An 18,110-nucleotide genomic window follows, 5' to 3' on the forward strand; every position below is an offset into this window, starting at 1 on the left:
TGGGTGTGGTGGGCCTTTGTTGCTGCATGTGGGTTTTTTCTAGTTGTGGTGATCAGGAGCTACACCTCTGTTGTGGTGTGCGAGATTCTCATTGTATTGGCTTCTCTAGTCACATGAGCTTCAGTAGTTGCAGCACTGGGCTCAGTAGTTGCGGCTTGCAGGCTCTAGAGCTCAGGCTCAGTAGTCGTAGCACAGGAGCTTAGCTGCTCCGAGGCATGTGAGACCTTCCTGAACCAGGATCAAACCTATTTCCCCTGTATTGCAAGGCAGGTTCTCAACCACCAGGCCACTAGGAACAATTCTTATTCATATGATGCCCAGCAGTACCCAAATAACCTTTCTTCACATGTTAGTTCTCCTCCTAAACATTATTTCTCCTGTGAAGACTGATATTTTTAGCTGTATATTAGGTTCCTGCTCTATAACTCCACAGAACCTCAAAGCCGTTCACTCTTGCTCTCTCTACAAACACCCAGACCCGCCCCCCATCCCACACACACACACCTTAACATTTCTTCAGTTGACAATCTTACCTGGTAGACTATACGCTTAGTGAGGACAGTGACCAATTCTTCTTCATCACCAGTTCCAGGCCCATAATACATGCTATACTTGAACTCAGTGTCAATCCCTATTCCTTGCTTATATTAATATTTTGAAAAAGTGCTCTCTGTGAAACAAGAGAAAGAAAGGAGTTGAGGAAATACAAAGAGACAATGAAAAAAAAGAGGAGATGAGACAAGTGGAAGAGAGAGTAGAAACAAAAAATGATCTGAAGATGAAAGTTAGGATGAGTGTACAATGGTCATTTTCATATGTAAAAGCCATCAGCTATAACTGGAGGGACCAGAAGGGTTGTTTAGTTTCTAATAATACATCGAGCATAATAAGACTGATAAAAATATGTGTATATATATATATATATATTTTAAATTTTGCAAGGTTTTCTATATCTTGTCTAATTTGTCCTCACATAGTGTGACTGAGATTCACATTTTTATCCGAGTGATAAGTGAGAAAAGAGCTTCTGACTGTGTCCTCAACCTGTGCTCATGGAAGACCACTCTTAGTTATTTCCTGGGTCCTTCCTCTCCAACATTTTACCATTTTCCTCTGCCTAACTCAACTACTTACCTTATTTCAAATATGTTTTGAATAGTTTCCACATATCTCTTCCCTTCATTTCTTGGCCACTCTATACCTTCCAAAGTTCTTCCAGAGTGTTCTTCTAAAATTGAAAATTTATCATTTCACCCAGCTTTAAATCTTTCTGTGGCTTCCCATCACACTCAGGAAAAGGTTGAGTGTAATTTGTTGCCTGTCTTATTTATATTCCTTTTCCATTATGCCTCCCTCTTCTCCTTACACTTTTGGTTATTTATAGATGCTTGAAAATGACCTTCTCTCCTACTCCTCTGGGACTTTATGCAGGTTTCTGCTGTCTAGCATGATTTTCTCCTTATATTTTGCACTTGGTTAAATGCCACTTATGCTCAAACATGCTGTTTAAGTGACAGCTCAGTAGTATTTCGTAATCCCTTTAACTGAATGAATTACTTCTCTTCTTTAATTTTTGAAAATATGTCCTCTATATCCTGCATTATAATATTTTTGATTCTTATTATTCCACTCCTACATGCATTTTCTGAGAACAAATACATTTCTCTGACTGTCTACATATTCTAAGTACTTAAATCTGATGTAGTCTATACATTAAAGAATATAGTCTGGATGCTATGGTTTAAACTCAGGGTCTCTAAGTTCCAAATTATAGAAATTCATTACAACTTTGCTTAAGCAAAACACAACTTTTTAAGAAGTGAATTAACATATCCAATAGAATCCAATTAAAGACGGAATATATACGAACTGGAATGCCATTTAATTTTTTTTTTTTCTGTTCCTTTTTCCCTTATGCCATTTTCCTCTTTACTTCTGGGGGTTTTAGTGCTTCTGAGGGCATATAGCCACTGCAGAGCTCCTAGTTTACACACCTTCATTAGTATTGACAGCAATTTATATCCTTTCCTGAGTTTCCAGTTCCAAATATCTATAGAAAGAATTACTATGAAAATTTCATAGAGTTTAAACCATGTGCCACATGGCACACTTTGGTTAATCACTGATGTCACATTAATAAAAATAGTAATCAGATGGAATCATTCCTGTTTGCAACAGCAACAACAAAATTATAACCTGTTGATAACTTCACATGGCCCCTAAATTTCCCTCTAGTACCTAAAATCAGAAAAAAACTTAGTAGAATGAAAACGTGTGGAGTACAGAAGTGAAAAAAGAGTCAAGTGATCAGCAAGCTATGTTACTGTTTAATAGAAAGCAAAACTATTATGAGAAAAAAATTCAAGCCAGACTTTAACTAGTATTTCTCAAAAACAAGATTTTTAATCTGTGAATACTTTGCACATTTATTTCTATACATTCTATTTATTTTTAGCTTTTATATTTCTATATTTTTAGCTTAGTTACCTTTGAATTTCTTTCTAAACTTTATAACTTGTAAAACTACTTTTGTCTTCTTTACCAATGAATATATTTTAATTCTTACATTTTCTTCTAACTACATGTCTGCTGTATTGCCATTTCATATGAATCGGCAATTTTCATTGCTTCCTGAATAATTTGATATTTGATTTTCTTTTCTCCTTTTTCCTAAGTTTCCAAGCTATTAAGATATTTTGTTTACCTTTTCTGAATTATCTAAAATACTACGGAGATTTCTATCGTAAAGTATTTGATTTAAAATTTTTTCAAGATTTTTATTTGTAGCAATGTCTAAGTGTTTTCAAGAGAAACAGATTAATAAGTTGTAAGTACAGAATATATATATACATATACATAAACATATATAAAGTAATATAATTAACACACTCAAAATAATATACATGTAAATAAAGAAAACCTTATGTCTCATATATAAGCATTTATATACATCTATAAACATCAATTGAACATTTGAATGTGATGGTTAATTTTATGTGTCAACTTGACGTGGTACCCAGTTTTTGGTCGTATGTGGTCTAGATATTGCTGTAAATGTTGATGTTATTGCCATTTAAATATGTAGGTTTTGAGTAAAATAGACTAACCTCTAGAAGGTCTTACCAATCAGTTGAAGGCTTTAAGAAAAAAGACTAAGTTCCACAAGGAAGAAAGAACTCTGACTGCAGACTGCCTTAGGACTAGACATCAACTCTTTCCTAGGTCTCCAGCTTGCCAGCCAGCCCTGGTGATCCTCTCCCATACCCAACAACCAGTTGCACAAGATAATTCCTTAAAATAAATTTCTCTCTCTCAAATTAAATGTCATCTCTCAAATAAAATATTTTTAAATATTTTTATTTAAATAGCCTCTATTGTTTATGACTTTGTACATTTTTTTAAAATAGGCTCTTGTTTACTCTATTTTGTACTTGTATTCTTAAAGTTTACCTTTCTAATATTTGTATTATGCATATGGTACTCATTACTTTGTTTTCTATTTTTCTTTATTACTGACTGGGCTGTATTTCTTATTCCAGTTAGTAAAGCTGAAATCTGTCTTCATGGGATCAATCAATCAATTCATATTTAGGATAAAAAATGGATATATACAGTTTTCTTCTGTTTTTATTATTTAAATTTTACTTTTTTCTTCTTACCCTTATTTTATGTTTTGATCAAGTTACTTTACGTTGACTTTCTTTATCTTATTAATTTATGAGATTAATTATACTTTTCCATTTCATTAATGGATACTTCTATTTCTCTTTCCTTGCATATGTATATACTATATGTGCATATAGTATAAATTGTATATATAGTATATATATAGTATAAATAAATATTTATTTATCCATTTATACTAGGTATGAATACTAGGATACTATGTTCCCTACTGCCTTTCCTTACTAAAATTATAAAGAATCTTTAAAAAAATCTCATTTCCTTAAAACAAACTTTACCCTTTCAAAGTTTCCTACATTTTCTTTAGTTATAGTATCATTTAGTTAACAGCTTTTATTCTTTCTTTAGTAGCAAGAATTTGCTTTTCTAAGAACACTTATTCTGGACTTATAGTTCATACTCTATTAATTTGGACTTAATTTTTAATTGCTCACCACTGTTTTATTTCCCCTGCATTTTTCCCTTTTTGGAAGTTTTGTTTCTGCTTCTTTTATTGGTTTATTAGATTCCTTTTCAGTATTTTCTTCAGATAGTCAAGTAAGTGATATTTTCCTTGTATAAAAAAATCAACTTCTTTCACTTTGTCTAATGAATGACATTTATTGATGTATGTAGGAGTTGCCCTTATAGTTCACTAGCTATAAATATTATTTGCTGTTTTTTGGTTCTAGTGTTGGTGAAGAGAAATCTAATTTATTAAGTTGCTTGTTTTTCTGAGTGGGAGTCTTTATGATAGTCTTTTAGTTTTTTAATTTCTCAAAATTTTGCTCCTTTTTGTCATCAGTTGCACCCAGCAAAATGACATCCACATACATATTCAGATCAGTATTCATTTTAGGAATGTTATTTTCCTTTTAATAGAATAATTATTCTCTGACTTTTATTCACTTCTAATTCTCCTCCTGTTGTTTGTATATTACATTCCCTAGGTTCATCTGTCATTTTTTTTTCTCTGAATTTCATATTTTTGATTTTTTTTTCCCCTCAGAAAACAAGAGTCTATGAACATCAAAAGTCATACACAGGAGGCAGGATTAAAATCCCAAGCTATTCATAATCAAGATCTCACAAGAGAAAAGGGCAGATTTACTTAATGCCTCAGTTTGTTTCTTGAAAGGAATTACTAGATATTTTTATAGGAGTCATTTGTGGATTTTCCCTTTTTCATTCCTAAAGTGGTGCAATGCCAGCATTGCTAAGACTAGTGCAATTAATGCTAGACCATTTGTAAAAATAATTTTGTGGGTTGGAAGATAAATTTACATTTTGCATTGAATTAAATTAATGATAATATACGTTCCAGTTTTTGACCACCAAGACTGCATTGATGTATTTGCACACATGATTGCTTTCTGATGTCAGGTGTTTATAATTCTGTGTTTTCATTTAACATAATTTGGTTTTATTCAATCTCAGTTTTCAAGCAGTGGCTATGACTATAAGTATGATATCAATAGTTGTGTTTTATAATTGAAAATCACCCAAGGAGAATTATAGGTATTTTTGCTTGTGGATATTGAAGTGACTGAAAATGACATTCCCTGATAAAAGAGGGAATACCTATGACCCACAGGTCAAATCTTCCTGACTGCCTATTTTCAATATATACTTCTGGCTAAGATTCTTTCTTTAAAAGCAGAGACATTACTTTGCCAACAAAAGTCCGTCTAGTCAAAGCTATGGCTTTTCTAGTAGTCATGTATGGATGTGAGAATTGGACTATAAAGAAAGCTGACCACTGAATAATTGATGCTTTTGAACTGTGTATTGGAGAAGAGAGCCTCTTGGACTGCAAGGAGATTAAGCCAGTCAATCCTAAAGGAAATCAGTCCTGAATATTCATTAGGAGGACTGCTGCTAAAGCTGAAACTCCATTACTTTGGCACCTGATGGGAAGAACTGACTCACTGGAAAAGACCCTGATGCTGGGAAACATTGAAATCAGGAGGACAAGAGGATGACAGAGGATGAGATGATTGGATGGCATCACTGACTCAATGAAAATAAGTTTGAGCAAGCTCTGGGAATTGGTGGTGGACAGGGAAGCCTAGTGTGCTGCAGTCCATGGGGTCACAAAGAGTTGACATGACTGAGCAACTGAACTGAAGATATTTTCACAAGTGTAAGTGGTTAAAAAAAGTGAAAGGGAGAATATTATTTCATGAAACATGAAAATTTTATGAAATATAAATTTCAGTTTCAAGCAATATGTGAACTGTGAACTTCCAGATTTTCAAGCTGGTTTTAGAAAATGCAGAGGAACCAGAGATCAAATTGCCAACATCCGCTGGATCATGGAGAAAGCAAGACAGTTCCAGAAAAACATCTATTTCTGCTTTATTGACTATGCCAAAGCCTTTGACTGTGTGAATCACAATAAACTATGGAAAATTCTTAAAGAGATGGGACTATAAGACCACCTGACCTGCCTCTTGAAAAACCTGTATGCAGGTCAGGAAGCAACAATTAGAACTGGACATGGAACAACAGACTGGTTCCAAATACGAAAAGGAGTACATCTAGGCTATTATTGTCACCCTGCTTATTTAACTTATATACAATGTACATCATGAGAAACACTGGGCTGGAAGAGTCACAAGCTGGAATCAAGATTGCCAGCAGAAATATCAATAACCTCAGATATGCGGATGACACCACACTAATGGAAGAAAGTGAAGAACTAAAGAGCCTCCTGATCAAAGTGAAAGAGGAGAGTGAAAAAGTTGGCTTAAAGCTCAGCATTCAGAAAATTAAGATCATGGTATCCAGTCCCATTGCTTCATGGCAAATAGGTGGGGAAACAATGAAAACAGTGAGAAACTTTATTTTGGGGGGGCTGAAAAATCACTGCAGATGGTGACTAAAGCCATGAAATTAATAAGTGCTTGCTCCTTGGAAGAAAAGCTATGACCAACCTAAAAAGCACATTGAAAAGCAGAGACATTACTTTACCAACAAAGGTCTGTCTAGTCAAAGTTATGGTTTTTCCAATTGTCATGTATAGATGTGAGTTAGATTATAAAGAAAGCTGAGCACCTAAGAATTGATGCTTTTGAACTGTGTGTTGGAGAAGACTTAATAGCCTCTTGGACTGAAAGGTGATTAAGCCAGTCAGTCCTAAAGGAAATCAATCCTGAATATTCATTGGAAGGACTGCTGCTGAAGCTGAAACTCCAATACTTTGGCTACCTGATGTGAAGAGAAGCCACTGATGCTGGGAAAGATTGAAGGCGGGAGGAGAAGGGGATGACAGAGGATGAGATGATTGGATGGCATCACTGACTCGAATGGACATGAGTTTGAGCAAGCTCCGGGAGTTGATGATGGACAGGGAAGCCTGGTATGCTGCAGTCCATGGGGTCTCAAAGAGTTGGATATGACTGAGAGACTGAACTGAAATGAAAGTGATATCAAAGTCATGAGACTAGTCCATATACATTTTTGTTAGTCTGCATGTGTATATGAATGTTTTTTCTGGTGTTTTATAGTTAAGAGATATAAAAAGTATGGACAGGGATAACATCATTTGCCTATATTCCTAATTAAAAATAAATTAATATAAATTAATTATCTTTTGCCTTTTTAAAGGACTTGAGTAATCTGGAGTATATTTGAAAATATTCTTTATTTTATTTTTTGAAATTGCCAATACAGTCTCTTTGCTTAAGCTTTAATGTAATAAAGCCCTAAATCACATTTCTTCTGTTATAATGTATGGCTTGAAAAATGGGTTGAATAATATTATACATGTATTTTGGGTTTATAAAGAATTTAGAAAGCATTCGAGGGTTTATTTGGGCTTCCCAGGTGGCACAGCGGTAAAGAATTTGCCTGCCAATGCAGGAGACACAAGAGACTTGCTTTTATATCTGGGTAGTGAAGATTCCGTAGAGGAGGAAATGGCAACCTACTCCAAAATTCTTGCCTGGAGAATTCCATGGACAAAGGATCCTTGTGGGCTACAGTCCATGGGATTGCAGATTCAGACATGCAGAGGGCACACACAGAGGCTATATTTAGACAGAAACCACTTAACATTTTAAGACTATTTCAACTTTAGGATAAAGTAGCAAATCCTATTAATTGAATATCTGGAATTGAGAATCCATAATAATGTATCAAAAAAGAAGAAATACTTGAATCCAGACCATGCCATTTATAACCTGAATGCTGCTGCTGCTAAGTCGCTTCAGTCGTGTCCGACTCTGTGTAACCCCGTAGACGGCAGCCCACCAGGCTCTGCCGTCCCTGGGATTCTCCAGGCAAGAACACTGGAGTGGGTTGCCATTTCCTTCTCCAGTGCATGAAAATGAAAAGTGAAAGTGAATTCTCTCAGTCGTGTCCGACTCTTAGCAACCCCATGGACTGCAGCCCACCAGGCTCCTCTGTCCATGGGATTTTTCAGGCAAGAGTACTGGAGTGGGGTACCATTGCCTTCTCCATATAACCTGAATACCCTTGAGTAAATTGATTAATTAGATTTTACTTCCTAATCCCAGAATATAGGGAGGTGCAATCTTCTAAAGAAGGTTGTTGTTAAGACGATAATATAGAAAAATGCTTGACAAGCAGAAGATACTCAATAAAACTAGTGATTTTGTCTCTGTATCCTATTGCAAATAATAGCAGTGTCCACAGTTTAGCGTACAATGTTCATCCAGCTTTTACCTGGCATTGTATAGAAATGTTTCTATTATTTCCTTTGATTAAACCAGCTTGAACCAAATTGAGAATTAATACTTTATTACCTATGAATTAAGATGTTTATTAAACAAATACGGTAAATGTAACAAGGTTCTTATATCAGTGAAGAAAATATTAAAATATTAATCATAGTACCTAACTTTGGAATGATCCTTAGAGACCATATATCTACCCACATTATTCTACATATGAAGAAATAATGGGAAAATGATCTTCCAAAAATCATTTAAATAAATCATCCATATATGTTTATGTATTTTGTATTTACTGTAGGCAGATCTTTTCAACTCTCTGAGATAAAAAGGAAATAAAAAGAAAAAAGTTAACTTGTAAGACTGCAATAGCTCAATAAAGAGTACAATTCTTGGAATGTAGGATGGTTTAAAAAAATTTAAGTCACAAAATGAATATATTGTTGTCAAGAAATGATGTTTCCCTATTAGGTAATTTCTCTACTTGGTTTAATAAACTAAGCTCCTCTATTAGACATGAAAAAAGTAATGCTAAATCACTGCTAGTGTTCTATATGCATGTTATATAAATGGGTTAAAGATGGAAACTGTATATTGGTCTTATATTGTTCATTTGTTCAAGACAGGCTGGGACCATTAGCTCAACACCCAAACTCAAAGTTTTACCCATCCTGTTGCTTTAGATATAGTTGAAGTAAGCCAGTGTTTAGAGATTTAAAGCCTCCTACTTTGCATACTCCACTAACTACACCCAAGATCTGCTAGCCAGAGATAAGATGAACCTTGAGACCATGGAAGACGCAATGTCACTGTTGCTCCACAGAGTTATACGACTCAGACACTCGTCCTTGTTTCACTTGTGCTGTTAAGCAACCATCCTCAGGACACCATCAGCTCCCTCTGTGATTCTGCATTCTTGCTGCCACAGAGTTCCCCTGACATTTTCCCCTTCCTGTGGTTGGCTCAAACTGTTCCCTCTGGAAGGCCACAGGCTGTCATGGATTTCCTTTCTCATGGAGCCTATCAGAGTACCATCAAAAATATAGCTCCTTATGTGTTCTTGCCACCTCTTGTCTTACCTTTTACCTTGATCAGCCCCCAAATCCCTTGAACTCACTACAAAACCAAACTTAAAAATGAAGGCCTAATAATTTATTGGGGCTAACAAAATATTTTAAAATATAAATGATACTTCATTTTATTTTTTAACATAGAGGCTGATTAAGCCCACATAGAGTCTTAGATCACATTCTTCCCTTGTTCTTCTGAATAAAAACTTAAAAAAAATTACTCAGATTCATGTTTAAATGAAAGCAAAAGTTCAGTTCTGAAGCAACTGGTTCAAGTAATAAAGTAGCAACAATACACTTTTTCACAAACAGAACTTTAAGAATGCAGAGCAGCATTCCATAGCTTCATACGCAATCACTATCTCTAACCCTGTCTGTTGCTAATTTATATGGTACTCGAGGACAATGCAATTGAGAAAACCCATGATGATAGTGTAAGGAAAAGGAGGCAATTTCCTCCCCAAATCCCTAAAGAAAGTCTGCATTTTTCACTATTATAAAGAATTAGACGGAAAAAAAGTCACATAAATGCCTTTAGTTGCAAAAGTCTCATCATGTATGTTGGGCTTTCCTCTTGGCTGAGTGGTAAAGAATCCTCAGTGCAGGAGATGCAGCCTCAATCCTAGGGTCAGAAAGATCCCCTGGAGGAAGAAATAGCAAACCATTCCAGTGTTCTTGTGAGGAAAATCCCATGGACAGAGGAGACTAGTGGGCTACAGTCCATAGAGTCACAAAGAGTTAGACATGACTGAATGATCTGAGCACACATATATCATATGTGATCTCCCTCAAAAATAATCCTTGATTTGTCACTTTCTCAATCCTTATTCTTAAATGCCTTTCCTATGCTTGCCTTTGATTATAGCAGCTATTAGAATTTTGTAAATGATCTATTTTCTACTTCTACTCCCTCTCTAATTATTAAATTCAGTAAAATCAATGATTATATTTTTATTCTTATGATCTGTTATTCTGTTTTATCGTTTCTGGTATGAAGTGTGAAGTAACAGTTGTTCAGTTGTGTCTAACTCTTTGGGACCCCATGGACTATACAGTCCATGGAATTCTCCAAGCCAGAATTCTGGAGAGAGTAGCCATTCACTTCTCCAGGATTTTCCCAACTCAGAGATCAAACCCAGGTCTCCCACATTGCAGGTGGATTCTTTACTAACTGAGCCACCAGGGAAATCCAAGAATACTGGAGTGGGTAGCCTATTCCTTCTTCAGCAGATCTTCCTGACCCAGCAATCAAACCGAGGTTTCCTGCATTGAGGTGGATTCTTTACCAACTAAGCTACCAAGGAAGCCCCCATTTCTAGTATAGAGTACTCTATTTTTCTTTCTTTCTTTTTTTCCTTTCTTTTCTATCTGGATTAATGAATTGATTTTCTTCATTTTTTTTTCTTTTTTAAAATTAAATTTTAAAAAAGAAAAAAAGAAGACAAAAAATAAAATGTAAAAAAAATTAAATTTAATTTCATTCATTAGAATAATTCTATACCAATATTCAATTATCTGGCAGTTAGACAAGCACAGTGCCCATCACAGTGAGAGTGTATGAGTAAAAATCATATCAGAACATCCTGATTTTTTAAAGAGAATTAAATTTAAATAGAAATTGCAAGGCTTGACCAATCATAGCTTTTAGTAAAGATTTTGATACTGGGCATGAATTACTATTAATCATTTCACAGTAGGAACACTGTGTTATTTAAGAAATGTACCTTAAAAAACAACAGGATAGGAAAAACGTGATTTTGGAGAAGAATCTAATCACTATCTAGAAAAATGTATAACCAGGGAATTATAAAGGACAATAATTTTTTCTTCTGGATAATTACAACTCTCTCTTGACAAGTCTTCCTGGGTCTGAAACCTACAAAAATACCATTTTGTTGTTGTTGTTGTCCACAGTTAAGTCTCAAAATGTCAGTCACATAATTTCTCTTCTCAGTATTTTCTTATGACAAATCATTTATTATGGAATAAAGTTGACTAAAGACTTTCCATAGCCTACCATTCTGGTTCTAACTCTTTACATACTTTTACCCACTAGACAAATATTCAATATTGTTATTTCTCTGCACTTTACTAGTGATGAAGTTGAATCATATTTTAGAAGAAAACAACTCACTTATCCTATTTGGTTTTCAAGATTGTGTGTGTGTGTGTGTGACACAAGTATTTAAATATCTTAAGACTATAAATTCAATTTTTAATATCCAAATCTTTTCCATTTAAAAGTATTAGCATCTGACAAAAGGGAGGCATACTTGGTATCTAGAATATTTGTTGACCTGTTACAATTAATCACTTACATATAGAGAAAAACATAATTATAAATTTTCATATTAGTATACCTCTTACTTTAAAATTTCATTTTAGGATATTTTCACTTGCTTTACAAAATTGACATATATGTTTCAAATGCTTAAAAAAATTAATTTCAGGGTTTCAAAAACTGGACTGTTTTTAAGAAAAAAAAAAAAAGCTTTACTTGCCATACAGATGCATTATAACATTAAAGGGTGTACATCTCTGCAAATTGGAAATGTCTTTTTTAATGTATAAGGAGAAATGTTCCAGAATCTGATGATATTTGCATTTGGTTTTCACTAATGACTTCATTTTTCACTCCTGCCGGTAAAGTCTAGAGTAAACCCTTCACTGTAATTCATTGATAGAGACCTACTTAATCACATGGCTGTATTAATAATTTTTCGTTACATGTTATACCTTAGTGATTTTAAGAGGTCAACATTCATCATTTTGCATCATGTTGGGCAACCCTTCTCAGGGAAAAGCTAAAAATTGAATTGATTTCTCAACTTTATTAAGACATGAGCGCACTGATAATACGTACTTGGTCATGCCTAAATCCAATTTGCATTTATCTCTCCGTGTTTTCTTCTGTGCAGTAGGCAGAAAAGAAACCTGCATTTGCTGTACATACTGACAGGTTAGAAATCATCTAATAAATGTTCTAAATGACTGAGGTTTGAAGATGTCTGGAAATGCTTATATGAGATAAATGGTTGGAGAAATCAAAGAAGCTTGAACTGAGAAGAGAATAATTAAAGGATACATGTTCATTTTTTCAGATACTTGAGAACCAGGAATTTGGAATGAATGGGTGTAATGTCTTTGGTGTGACGTTACAGATATACAGTAACCAAATAGGTACCTATGAATTAATCAACAGGGTTTAGAGATACCTCAAGGGGATCTGACCCCAAAAGATGAGAGCTCCCCAAACTTTAAACTGAGCATCTAAAAAAATTGATTCCACTTTCTTCAATCCCCTCCACACCCCTTTTTGTTTATTAAATTAATTATACTACTACTTGCCTTAATATAGGAACAAATCATTAAAGTCATGGAAATAGTAACATTAGGACTAACCTATTTAAAGAAAATAAGAAAGATGATTCAGCTCACTTGAAGGAACTAGTTTCTCAAAGCATAATGAGTGTATCTAAAAACAAAACCAACAAAAATCATAGTGATGGTCTTACACAATGCAATTTTTGAAAATAGTGGAGCCATTCTACCTTTTATTTAAACAAGGATTCCTGTTTTAGATAAAGTAAGTGCATATAAAATTTATTTCCTAAATTAGTTTTATGATACTAAGATTTTAAGTGAAAATTATGCATTATTAAGGTTCTTATTAGTTTATTGCAACGAATTGATCTCTGCTTATGCACAGAGCCAACAAATTACATAAAACCTCCTCTAAATTGAGCATACCACCCTCTTATTCTGAAATATTCAGTAGTTCTCTTTCTGATGGTAGCAAGACAAAGGTAGAGGAGGAAAAATAATTTTTTCTCTACCCTCCAGCGTGTTGGCTAAGCTGCATTCCCACTATAAATTACACATTTAAAGTTAAATTGTAAAATTTATTTATGTATGGGACTCTCGCAAAGATATGAGGCTCTAAGTAGTGACCAGAGATGGAACTTGTATACCTTTTAGACAAAAATAAATAAATAAATCTGTGAATTATTGACAAGACAAAGGAATTTAGGCTATTGAAAATAAACAATGAAATACCAATTAGGAAGTTATAGGTTAGTTTAGCTGTTTGTTTATATAGCTGTCTTGGTCCTAAATTCCTTCTCTGCCTCCTCCCCTACAGAGGATTTATTTTCTTTCATCTGAGAGGTTTATCTCCTATTTTCTGGGAAGAAAGGTAAGATGAAAGTGAAGTCGCTCAGTCAGTTTGACTCTTTGCAACCCCACGGAGAGTGTAGCCTACCAGGCTCTTCTATCCATGGGATTTTCCAGGCAAGAATACTGGAGTGGGTTGCCATTTCCTTCTCCAGGAGATCTTCCTGACCCAGGGGTTGAACCTGGGTCTCCCGCATTGTAGGCGGACACTTTACCATCTGAGCCACCAAGGAAGTTCCTCAGGGTAAGGTAGAGGGAGGTCAAAGCGATATTTCTGCTTCTGCCATTTTCTCAGACTCCTTCAACTTAACGTATTCAATATACCAAGGTGCCATATTTTGAGGTATCACATCTAGAACTCCATCACATCTTATGCTGCTGCTGCTGCTGCTGCTGCTGCTGCTGCTGTTGCTAAGTACTCTGTGCGACGCCATAGACAGCAGTCCACCAGGCTCCCTTTTCCCTGGGATTCTCAAGGCAAGAACACTGGAGTGGGTTGCCATTTCCTTCTCCATTGCATAAAAGTGAAAAGTGAGAGTGAAGTCACTCAGTTGTGTCCGACTCTTCGCGACCCCATGGACTGCAGCCTACCAGGCTCCTCCATCCATGGGATTTTCCAGGCAAGAGTACTGGAGTGGGTTGCCATTGCCTTCTCCATGTAGTCTACAATTATTTGTACAAAATAACCCCCCTACTGGTAGTATCCCTAGGTTCCATTATTTTATCTCAGTCATCCTTTTAAGGTATATGTTTTATTATTTCTCTACACTTACTCTTCTCTACAGCTGAACTGTTTGTTCATTGGTCTCTGAACTGATCTGGAGTCTTCCACATCTTCACTTTACTTGTGAAATTATTTTAAGAAATATTGATTGAGTGTTGTCTGTCTTATATATCAATTGCTTTGTTTATCCTGATTCCATCCGCACCCCCTCCACTGGCCTTTCTGGTTATCTATCTGATTATCTATTTTTTTAATCCATCTCTTATGGACTGAATTGTGTCTTCTCAGAATCTATATATTGTATCATAAGCTTTAGTTCTTCAGTATGTGGAACTACTGTATTTATCTGTATTTAGACTGGGAATTTTTAAAGAATAAGTTAAAATTGAGGTCACTGGCAAAGAGTTTAATTTTCCAATTTGACTGGTATCCTTATAAGAGGAGACTAGAACACATAACCAAAAGCAGAGGGACAGCCCCATGAGGACACAGCAAGAAAGCGGCTTTCTGCAAACTAAGGAGAGGAGCCTCATAGGAAACCAAAGCTGCAGACACCTTGACCTTGAATTTCTAGGCTCTAAAACTTTGAGAAAATTAGTTTCTGCGTGTCCAGCTCTGTGCAACCCATAGACGGCAGCCCATCAGGCCTCATTGTCCCTGGGATTCTCCAGGCAAGAACAGTGGAGTGGGTTGCCATTTCTTTCTCCATTAAACTACCCAGTTTTGATATTTGGGCATCCCTATTGAAATATATTGCCCATCACTACAAAAAGTATTATAGGAAAATTTGATTTTGAGTGATATCTGTGGTACAGAATATATTATACTGTACTGTAAATCATGATCCATATTTTCAACTTTGCAGTGGAACTTTAAAGACCTAAATATTGGCATGTACCTGACTGAATGTCCCAGATCAGAGGAATGCTGAATATGCAGATCAGCTTCCAAGGGTTATTATTACAAACCTTCCATGTATAATTGTAGAAAGAAACAATGTAAAAATAAAAAACCAATGTTTTAAGTTTAAATCAAAAATATTTCATATATATTCTTCTATATCTCATTATTTGTTTACATATGTTTCATATATGTGTGTATTCCATATATATGCATTGATATATCAATATCTAGATGTGGATTCATATCAGTCAGTTCAGTTCAGTTCAGTCACTCAGTCGTGTCTGACTCTTTGCGACCCTATGAATAGCAGCACGTCAGACCTCCCTGTCCATCACCAACTCCCGGAGTTCACCCAAACTCATGTCCATCGAGCCAGTGATGCCATCCAGCCATCTAATTCTCTGTCATCCCTTTCTCCTCCTGCCCCCAATCTCTCCCAGCATCAGAGTCTTTTCCAATGAGTCAACTCTTTGCATGAGGTGGCCGAAGTATTGGAGTTTCAGCTTTAGCATCAGTCCTTCCAAAGAACACCCAAGACTGATCTCCTTTAGAATGGAATGGTTGATCTCCTTGCAGTCCACGGGACTCTCAAGAGTCTTCTCCAACACCACAGTTCAAAAGCATTAATTCTTCAGCACTCAGCTTTCTTCACAGTCCAACTCTCACATCAATACATGACTACTGGAAAAACCATAGCCTTGACTAGATGGACATTTCCTGGCAAAGTAATGTCTCTGCTTTTCAATATGATATCTAGGTTGCTCATAACTTTTCTTCCAAGGAGTGTCTTTTAATTTCATGGCTGCAATCACTATCTGCAGCAATTTTGGAGCCCCTCAAAATAAATCAGCCACTGGTTCCACTGTTTCCCCAGCTATTTCCCATGAAGTGATAGGACCAGATGCCATGATCTTGGTTTTATGAATGATGAACTTTAAGCCAACTTTTTCACTCTCCTCTTTCACTTTCATCAAGAGGTTTTTTAGTTCCTCTTCACTTTCTGTCATAAGGGTGGTATCATCTACATACCTGAAGTTATTGATATTTCTCCTGCCAATCTTGATTCCAGCTTGTGCTTCTTTCAGCCCAGCATTTCTCATGATGTACTCTGCATATAAGTTAAATAAGCAGGGTGACAATATAGAGCCTATGAATATGGATTCATATACTCATGAACATGTATAGACCTACATTAATACAAATATTAATGTTGAATTCTGCCTTTGGCTTTTTTGAGAACAAAATTTGTTTGCATTTTTATATAATTAATTTAGAAATTCCAAAATATAGGACATATATCACTAACAAGAAAACTTCATTTACCTTCATTTTCTTGACTGATTACTCAAGTTCTTTTATGATTTGTTCCTAAACAAATTACATTTATACAAGTGATGTCTAGACTAGCAAAATAAATCCACTCCACTCCTTTCCTTGGATGTATTGCTTTTTCAGTCTGGCTGGACATTAGAATTACCTGGAGATCTTTTACTACATATGCAGTGATTTTTATTTAGTTTTTCTGGAGTGCACTGTGGTCATTGGTGATTTCAACAAATGTCTGTGATTCTGAGTCAGCCAAGGGAAAGAGTCACTGCTCTATAAACCTTGAGAAACAGTTGGGACTTTCTTTTGTTCCACAGCTCATTTATGAGCTTCTCAGTTAAGGGAGAAACTTATAACATCAATAACATCATTTTATTTATCTTGAAGATTTTTTTGCTTCATTATATGTAAGTAAAATAGAGGCATACCTTAGAGATACAACTCCAGACCATTGCAATTGAATGACTATCACACACACACAAAAATGAATCACATGATTCTTTTTGGCTTTTCAGTGCATCTAAAAGTTATGTTTACTCTATAATTTCCAAACGTAGAAGGAAGAGTCGAAGGATGTGCTCTCATCTTCTGCAAGAACTCCAATATTACAACTCGCTGCTGAATAGCCATCAACAGGAGAATGTTGGATTCCACCAAAAACAGATACCCCGCATCCAAGAGTAAAGGAGAAGCCCCAGCAAGACAGTAGGAGGGGTGAAATGATGTTTAGAATCAAACCAAATATCCACCAGAGACGCTCAGAGGGCACAAATCTTGTGCACACCAGGGCCTCGAGACCCCACAGAGACTGAGCCAGTACTGTGTTTGACTGTCTCCTGCAAAGGTGTGGGTCAGCAGTGGCCTGCTGCAAGGCAGGGGCTCTGGGTGCAGCAGACCTGGGTATGACATAAGTTCTCTTCAGTTCAGTTCAGTCGCTCAGTCACGTCCGACTCTTTGCAACCCCATGGACAGTAGCCTGCCAGGCTCCTCCGTCCATGGGATTTTCCAAGCAAGAATACTGGAGTCGATCGCCATTTTCTTCTCCAGGGGATCGTCTCGACCCAGGGATCGAACCCAAGTCTCCCTCATTACAGGCAGACACTTTACCATCTGAGCCACCAGGGAAGCCCCTGGGTATGGCATAAGTTCTCTTGGAGAAGGTTATCCTTCATCCAAAACTAGAGCCATCAGAACTTACACAGGACTGGGAAAACAGATCCTTGGAGGGCACAAATAAAACTTTGTGTGCCCCAGGGCCCAGGAGAAAGGAGCAGTGACCCCACAAGAGACTGACCCAGATTGCCCGTGAGTGTCCAGGAGTCTCTGACGGAGGCATATGCATGCATGGGACCTTTTGAAGGAGATCATCATTATCTTCATTCAGTTCAGTTCAGTTCAGTCGCTCAGTCGTGTCCGACTCTTTGCGAACCTGTGAATCGCAGCACGCCAGGCCGCCCTGTCCATCACCAACTCCCGGAGTTCACTCAGACTCACATCCATCGAGTCAGTGATGCCATCCAGCCATCTCATCTTGTCGTCCCCTTCTCCTCCTGC

This window comes from Ovis canadensis, chromosome 17 (genome assembly GCF_042477335.2).
Source record: "Ovis canadensis isolate MfBH-ARS-UI-01 breed Bighorn chromosome 17, ARS-UI_OviCan_v2, whole genome shotgun sequence".
In the NCBI taxonomy this organism is placed as follows: Eukaryota; Metazoa; Chordata; class Mammalia; order Artiodactyla; family Bovidae; genus Ovis; species Ovis canadensis.